Genomic DNA, 8821 nt, shown 5'->3' with positions numbered 1-8821 from the left:
TGAGACTAAGAAATCAGAGTTCAATTTATCATAGCTCATTTAATGATGGTTTTTACAGAAGCCAATCAATTAGATCATAAAAATGGAGTCTACTGTATAATACAATTTTATATATTTCATAATTTATTTTTTGAATAAAGATTATAATTTTTAAATATAACTGTAAATTATTTACAAATTTTAAAATAAATCAATAGTTGATTTAATATATTTACCCAAAATCGAAATTTTACTCCATAATCTTATTGTGATTTATTAATTCAAAATTTTTATAATAGTTAAATTATACAATAGAGTTATCTACACATAATATATGTATCACTTAGTAATGTAATTTAAAGAATATGACTTCTTTATTTTAAACTATATTTGATTATATTGCATTATGATTATATTTAAAACAAAATATTTTTTATATGTGAAATAGAAATATATTTGAAAATTAATCTTTTAATTAGTCAGTCAGAAAATGCTGATAATAATTTTTATTGATAAGATTTAATAGTGACAAACTATTTGATATTTAAATACATGACAAAAGACATTTAGAATTTTAAATAGCTACATTAAATTTAGGAAATTTAGAAGAATTCTATTTTCAGTTTATGAAAAATTATTTTATCGTCTGAAATGAAAATCAATAAAAATAAGTTTTTGTTGTAATTAAAATATTCTTCAATAACAAAACTTGTTTTAGTTAATTAATATCTACAAATTGTTCCATTTCATTATGAAAAGAGTAGGCAAAAGTTGATAAATGACTTTAAACAATGTGAATGTATTATTCAGCCACATTGTCTGGTTATCAAGCTTAGATTATATAACTAAAATAATAATTATTGGTTTATAATTGATGAAAAGATTTTAAAGTATTGTGTAGATGATCAAAAATAGTCACAATTAAAAATTGTTTTATAGGTATGTTACACAGAATAAAATCAGAAAATTGCAAATATTTGTGTATAATACAAATATAAGCTGTTTTTCTGCACATACGCTATATCTATTGTATTCATAAAACAGCTTATAACTATAAAATTTTAGCTAGTATGTATCAAAAATAAATTTTATCCATATTTTCATACTTAAGTAAACCTGATACAGTACTTGATACATGTCAAAAAATTTTTTATCATAATAATTATATTCATTTATAACTAAGAATTATCAGAATAATTCATCAGTTATTTTAATAAATGAATACATTTTTTAGAACATATTTCTAAAATAACAAATAATTTGAAAAATATAAAAGATATACCATTAATATAAATCAATAAAAATGCTTTTTTTATGAATTAAATTTATACAAAAGATCAGATCATGTTAATAAAAAATATTTTAGAATTATATTTAGAATATCTCACAAAAAATGCACTTAGAAATATTGTAAATAAATAAATCTTAATTTATTTAGAATATTTCTAAATTTAAATTAATAGCTAAGCAAAGTTAGCTATTAAAATAAAGACACAACATATTAATTGTCATGATCTATACTTTTGTTTTCTTTTATATTTTTTATTCTTTGGAAAAAAAAACAAAAATAAGAAGCTTTGTTTTGTTATAATCATATAAGAAATCAAGCCAAAATTATTATCTTACTAATTAAATGATAAAACTGGATTCATTATCACGCTATAACTTTGTTAATTAAATATACAGATCTAACATAATTTGAATTAAAAATAAGTGGTTAGGTTGCCATCTTGACAAAGTTATAGTCCAATAAGGAATCCAGTATTATTACTTGATTTGTGAACTTGATGTTCAAATTTAGTTACTACTTTCTATTTGAAGAGTTCAATACTTTTAGCTTAAATAACCTTTATTACAATTTACAAACTTGCTTGTAAAGTGCTTGAAATTCAGATACACAATAAAAATTAAAAACTTCAAATTATCAAAATCAAATAAAGGAAAATACTGTTCTCTGTAAGACAACAGAATATATTAATTTTTATTGGTACATATCAGCATTTAAATTATTTTGTTTTCAATGTGGGAAAAAACACCTGAAGATGCCTTCTTGTGGAATAAGAAAAGCATTAATTCAATTAAATTCACATTTTATATTTTATTACATATTGCAAAAAACTGGTTTTTTTTTTCTTCTTGTTAAATTGATCCAAGTAGTTATTCCCTTTTATCTTCATCACAGAATTCTCATGTTTATTATTATATACTTATTATACACATTTATTAAATAATTATATATTGTATTATTATTTACAATCTTTAAATCCTAACAATATATTTTACTAAAAACTCTTCATTATTGAAATAAAAAGCTAAAAGTAGCAATGTAAAATAGGTAAAAATAGTTACTTTTATTACATTTTAAATAGTATTCTTTTAATAAATTGTAATTTGAATGTTTAAATTAATGTACAAAATATTAATTCTTGAATATTTTAATGTTCAAAATGAATATAAATCAATTCAATCAACGATTTAGGAGACTTCACTAAAAAGAGATTAAATATAAATCCAAGTGATAATTTATTTATTATTCTTTTTCATAAGCTACCCTTGGTTCCATAATGATCTTTGGTTTGAATATCAAGAAAAAGATATTGTATGTATAATTATTATATTTTAATTGCAATATGCATAAAGTATGTTACTTGCATTAAAAATGCAATTGTAATAGATTTTAAAACATTTGATAAAATATATTTAAAACTTTTTTAATTTTCATTATATATTCAATATATCATATTGAATATAAGAAGTATATTAGTTTATTTTCTGCTTTGATTATTTAGAGATAATTTGAATAGAATTTTCAATATAATAATATAATCATTTTAAAATAAATTTTAATTTAAAAAATTATATTTTTACTCATATTACAACATCAACTTATGTAATTAGTGTAAATATTTATTTTTAAATTAGTGACTTTTCTAAGAATCTTAGAAACTTGATTAATATTTTGTTTTGTGGTTAAAATTTTTAATTTAAAAAACGAATCAGTTTAATATATTTTAACTATTTGGCATGAATATTCAATAAGTATTTGTTAATATGATGATCTTGTCTCTAAAGGTCATAATAATTACTACAGAGAAAATCATTTTTGATTTATAGAAATGAAGTTTACCTTATTAGCAAGCAAAGAAAATATGAATTTGCTGAGAACAATTCTTTTTCAATTTCATATCTAATGCCAAAAAAATCTGAATTCTTTGGCTTAATATCTCATCTTTCTTGTTGGATGTTTCTGTGTATTTAAATTAATATTTAAATATTGGTAATTTATATCATTTTTAAATAATATCCTAAAGCCCATTAATTGTATATCATCTAATTATCATTTAAATGTTGTTTTCTGTTTTGAACTATCTACTAATATTTAAAAATAGAATTTTTATAATATTTGAAGAGACACAAGTTTATATAAAATATTGAAATAATTATATTTTTATAGTATTTATTTAGTGTAAAATATTTATATATTATTTAAATTTTAAAATTATCAATTGGATCACTCAATAAAACTCTTGCACTTCTGTTGTCATTAGTCATAATGCTTTTTCTTCAAAATGACATTAAAACTAAATGTATTTTAAACTCTGTGTAATTATTTGTTTAATTGATAGAAATTTTTTTAAAACTGACATTACAAATTAATATCTTTTTAAAAATTTTATATTTATTTATTTAAAAATAAATATGCATACATAATTTTATTTATTACATCCATACAAAACATGAAAATCATTATTTAATTATACAGAGTAATCAACCATAAAGTTTTCTTTCAAGATGTAGACTTGTTGATACTGTTTATTAGTTCTAAATATTTTCCTTTAAGTCTGTAATAAATAAATGTTCAAGATTTAAATGTTTGTTGAGAAATGTAGCAAGACAATAACAAGCATAGGTATTTCATGGAGTAACCAAATTTATTCTTCAAAAGTAAACTTTTGTTTCATCATCTAGTAGACTTCTCATGTGGTGAAATATTTAAGGTTGAAAATACTTAAGCTTTTCTTTTTTATGATAATTTCAAAGATAAAATAACAAAGATCTGTTTGAGTTTTGTTTCCTAATTTATTCAAATAATTAGAAATAAATTGAAGATATTTCAGATTTATTCTGGTATTAACTATTATTTCAAAATGCTTAATTCAGGAACCAATAATTTTTCTTAAAGAAACGATTTTGTTTATTTGAATATAATGGTTTTTATCTAATGTTATTAAACCTGAAATGATTAATGACTTCAGAATAAAAAAAATGTGAATCCACGTCTACTAATAATTTGCATTATTGTAATGACTATAGTTTCCTTTCAACTTTTATATTAAAGATGTTGTTTAAATTAAAAAAGTATCTATTAGCAAGAATTTTTATTGTATTAAATCATTCTAAATCATAATTCAATGTTATAGATAATATTGTAGTATAGTATAATGACATTAATGGACAACTTTATATCAAAGTTTATTAGTAATTATTTTACTGTATATTTAATTGTACATACATGCCTGTAGACAGCATAATTTAAAATACATGAGTAAATTTTTTATCATAAGAATTCCTACTATAATATTTGCACATTTTTATTATATCATTTTTTGATCATTCTAGCATTTTAAAATGTTAGTTTAAAATATTAGAAATTTGTTAATTATTTATAAGTTTTAATTCGAGTTTTTAATCAATATAGTACAAGAGAGATGTTTTATTTATCTTTAATAGATATTGTAAATATTCTCATATTAAAGATGCATGACATGCAAATTTTTCAATTTGTGAGAAAAATGCTGTTTTTTTTTATTTTGTATTTACTTTTAATATAAGAAGAATGTTAAAATAAACTATTTTTATAGAGTCAATGTTTGTTTCATTGTCTTGAACAGGCCCGCCGTAAGCGGGCGTGCAAGGCGTGCACCGCACGCGGGCGGCACATCCAGGGGGCGGCAAATTGGTATTGCTGGCAAGCTTAGCGTAGGTAGTCGTATTTAAACAGGGGCGGCATAATCGGTATTGCACACAGGCGCTCAAACAGCTAGCGGCGCTGCTGGTCTTGAATATTTATAGACCAGCAGTTAAAATTTATATTCCATTTTTAAATGTAATACAATGTGTCTATTATATCCTGATATTAAGTGAATTAAATTTCATTTGTAACAACAGAAGTAAAGTACCGCCTTCCCATTTTTTTATGTATGAATTTTAATCTTGTTTTTTGGATTTATTTTAAAGAAAATGATAATCGACATCATAAGATTTTAATTAAGAGAAATTTTTGAAATAAGCATCAAATGTTGGATTCAAACTTCGACCAAAAAGCATCATAGTTTGGGTTATTTGACCAGCATTAAATAATTAGCATAGTTATTCATGGAATTTAAGTTTAGCGAGGAATTATTTATTGTGACATCGTCACAATGCTGTGCTGCAGTATTTAATGATATTTCTAATTTATTCAACTTTAAATATATGTCCTTCATCTCAAATTTTAGTTTCTTGCTCTTGTACAGTACATCATATTTTTCCTCATAACAGAATCATGCTGGTCATCTATATAACTCCATTCAGGGGAACATTTTTTAAATTGAATTCACATAACTTCTGAACTAGACTGGATATACTTAATCAGGGCCTCTTACTCCTAAACTTTCCATATCCGATCTTGAATTTCATCTATCTAACACCATTCTTGAGATTAAGGTAGGACAGACTGACGACAGTGGGAATTTGTAGGTCTACAATTTTTTCAAATTGCATCCCAATATGTCAAAGCTTAATATGTCAGCTGAATCATACCAGTGAATGAACAAGAGTAATGGATGGCATTTTGTACCAGTAAATGATTGCCTGTGGGGTGATTGGTTGATGGTCATTTACTAGGTTTTCCTGTCTTCATAAGATTATGCTTTACGTTCAGACACAGTTATATATTTTTAGATTGCATCATCTTTCCATAAAACAATAACTTGTATGCATGCTTGAAGTATATTTCCTTAATTAAGGAAAAATAACAGCCATTCAAAATATTCCTGAACTATAACTTCACCTTAACTGATCATTCACTGATTTTTTAAAAATCCTTACTGCCCTGTGGGCACTAAGAGATCTTTTTTTAGCAAGCACATTATGAACTTGACCAGGCTCTCAGTGGAGGCAGCAGGATGATGATGGACTGGGCTCAACATATTCAGTACAGACCATCCCAAAAAATTCCTGGGGTTTTCGACCCCGGGCTGCCACCTTAACTGCTCCACCATCCAGCATCAATATTGTTCAATCTATAATTAATGAACCCAATATTAAGCCAATCACTTATGCTACTAGGATGGTTTCCCACAGGATTGCACAGGTTGTAAAACTTCAGCCTTGGTCATCCAACTATCAAAGTTACATTTTATTGAACTATTTACAATATCAAGATGATGAGAGCTGGATGCAGAAGTGGTTAAAGCATTAGTTGGACTGGTTCTGGGTTCCTCAGAGTCCTAATGAGAAATCCTTGAAATTTTTTATAGGCAGCTCATCCCAGATATGTCGGGCTCACCTGAAAAAAAGCCCTGACCACAAGTAGAAAGCCGTATTACCCAGAGGAAGGAAAGAGTTTTAAAAAGTATCAAAGTGTCTCACTATAGGCATTAAAAAAATGTTCTCATTACTGAAAGGACTGGCTGCTGTGTAAAGAAACGTATCAAATTATTGTATATAATTTATTTAATTTTCACTTATGTGATAAGTTTTAATTATTGAATCATTATATAACTAACGAGTAAATATTTAAAAAATAACGATTTTCAGTAAAATAATTTTAAGTTTTATATTGTATGCCCAAAAACAAAATCAACTTCGTAATTATTGTCCTTATTGTTACATTTGGTTTTCTGTATCTGTTTTAGATCACTGAAAAGTATATTAAGATCAGAAAAAATCGACAAACTTTTATCGAATGGAGTAAGACAGTGATTCTTAACAGGGAGGCCGCGGCACCCTTGAGGTCCATAAGAAGTTTGCCGGTGGGCCGCCAAATTATGCAAAATTTCCTTCAGAATATAATAAAAAGAAAATTGATGTATAACTGAATATCGTATTGAAAAGTGAAATAAGAAAGATAAAGTTTTCCTATTTAGTTTTTTTTATTTATTTTTTTTATTTCTTCCTACATACAACTTTGTTAGTATAGAAGAAATAAATACAAATATGCTACTTACACCGCGTTTCTATTCCAAAGTAATTCTAAGAAACTATTAATCCCAGGAATTTTTTGGGATGGTCTGTCCTGAATATGTTGAGCCCAGTCCATCATCATCCTGTTGCCTCCACTGAGAGCCTGGTCAAGTCCATAATGTGCTTGCTAAAAAATGATCTCTTAGTGCTCACCCACAAGTTGTGGATGTATTAGTTTAGTTTTAGCATCGACTTTGGATCAATTTACCGACATGTTTTTTATTTTTTGTTAAAAATTAGTTTTCATGTTTAATTGTGAGACTTGAATGTTATTTAAATAGATAATGAAATAATAAAGATATGATTTACATTTATTATATTAAAAAAACAGCAATAATAAAAAATCAATTTATTATAGATAATTTAACAAATATAAATTATTATTAAAATAATGGGGGTCACAAAAAAATTATATTTGGTGGGCCTTGAGTATAAAAAGGTTAAGAACCACTACACTACAAATACATAAAATAAAGAACATATCTTAAAAAAAAGTATTATTAAAATCTCATTGAAATTAATTAAAACACCACAACTGAAATATTATCTCTTCACTTTGCGCTAGTCGATCTGTTGCTGTCCGTCGAAAAATATTCGTAACCTCCGTTTCGAGTTCTCAACGAAACTCTCCCAGCTGCGTCGTTGTCCGCTTCCGTTATGAATAAAGGAGTCGTTGACGTGCGAACGGCTACGACGAAACAAAACTCTGGTTTACTGCGAAAGTCGTACGCATTGACCGAAACACCTGTTCTGAAGACTGCACTGCGTTGGTGCGTGTTTAAATAAATAGCCTCCAGTTCAACTGATGAGGGATTTATCGTTACGTTGAGATGTAAAAATAAAATAAGAAACAAAGTCTGTAGTGAATTCTGTTTACGACGTTCGGAATCTGCAAAATAAAACGACTGGCTCGTGTGGGGGTCGAACCCACGGCCTTCGCGTTATTAGCACGACTTTCTAACCGACTGAGCTAACGAGCAGAAAATGCCAGGCGATTCATCAAAAATATTCTGGAAGCAAGATCGACATTCCGTTACGATACATGCAACCACGAAAACTGATAACCGAACAATCTACTTTGAATTGGTATTTCCACGAAAGTTTTATGCTACTCAATTTCCGAAATGAGCTGATTTCAACAATGCTATCGTAACCGAAATCCCTCTTCCATTACTCTCCACTTGGGTGACATTTAATACCTCGCTACAACGCAATGACAATAAATAATCGCCAGCGAAAGTGCCCGAAACGATAGCATTGCTGCGGGATATTCAGACGGCAAGCGTGTGTCACGGACACATCTGAACATCGATGTTTGGCTGGGTATACTCGGCGCTTTCTCCTGAGGTGACTGCGCTAAACACCAAACATCCCGCTAGCGAACTCACCGAAATCTTACCTCGATTGTTTTTCGACTTCTGAATCGTAGGATTTCAACAATGGAATTCGAACAATAAAATTCAACAATACTATTCATTATTGCGTTGTATTAAAATCTGAAAAATTTCTAAAACTTTTCGTAATTTTTTTTCAAATAAAAATATTTGTTGATTAATTACACTAAATTGTGTTTAAGAAACAAAAAAATTATTAATATTTTATATTCATACTATAA

General features: G+C 26.6%; 1 non-coding gene across 1 annotated transcript; it reads right to left on the bottom strand.

The window, feature by feature from the left end:
- Positions 1–8112: 8112 nt before the first annotated feature.
- On the bottom strand, positions 8113–8186 carry TRNAI-AAU (transfer RNA isoleucine (anticodon AAU)). The gene has a single exon. It is a non-coding gene; the product is annotated as a tRNA-Ile (tRNA).
- Between the last annotated feature and the right edge of the window lie 635 nt (positions 8187–8821).

Source organism: Centruroides vittatus, unplaced genomic scaffold, assembly GCF_030686945.1.
Source record: "Centruroides vittatus isolate TY-2023 unplaced genomic scaffold, ASM3068694v2 contig_1154, whole genome shotgun sequence".
NCBI lineage: Eukaryota > Metazoa > Arthropoda > Arachnida > Scorpiones > Buthidae > Centruroides > Centruroides vittatus.
The sequence above is the reverse complement of the archived record's forward strand: the minus strand, read 5'-3'. Positions and strand labels throughout refer to the sequence as shown.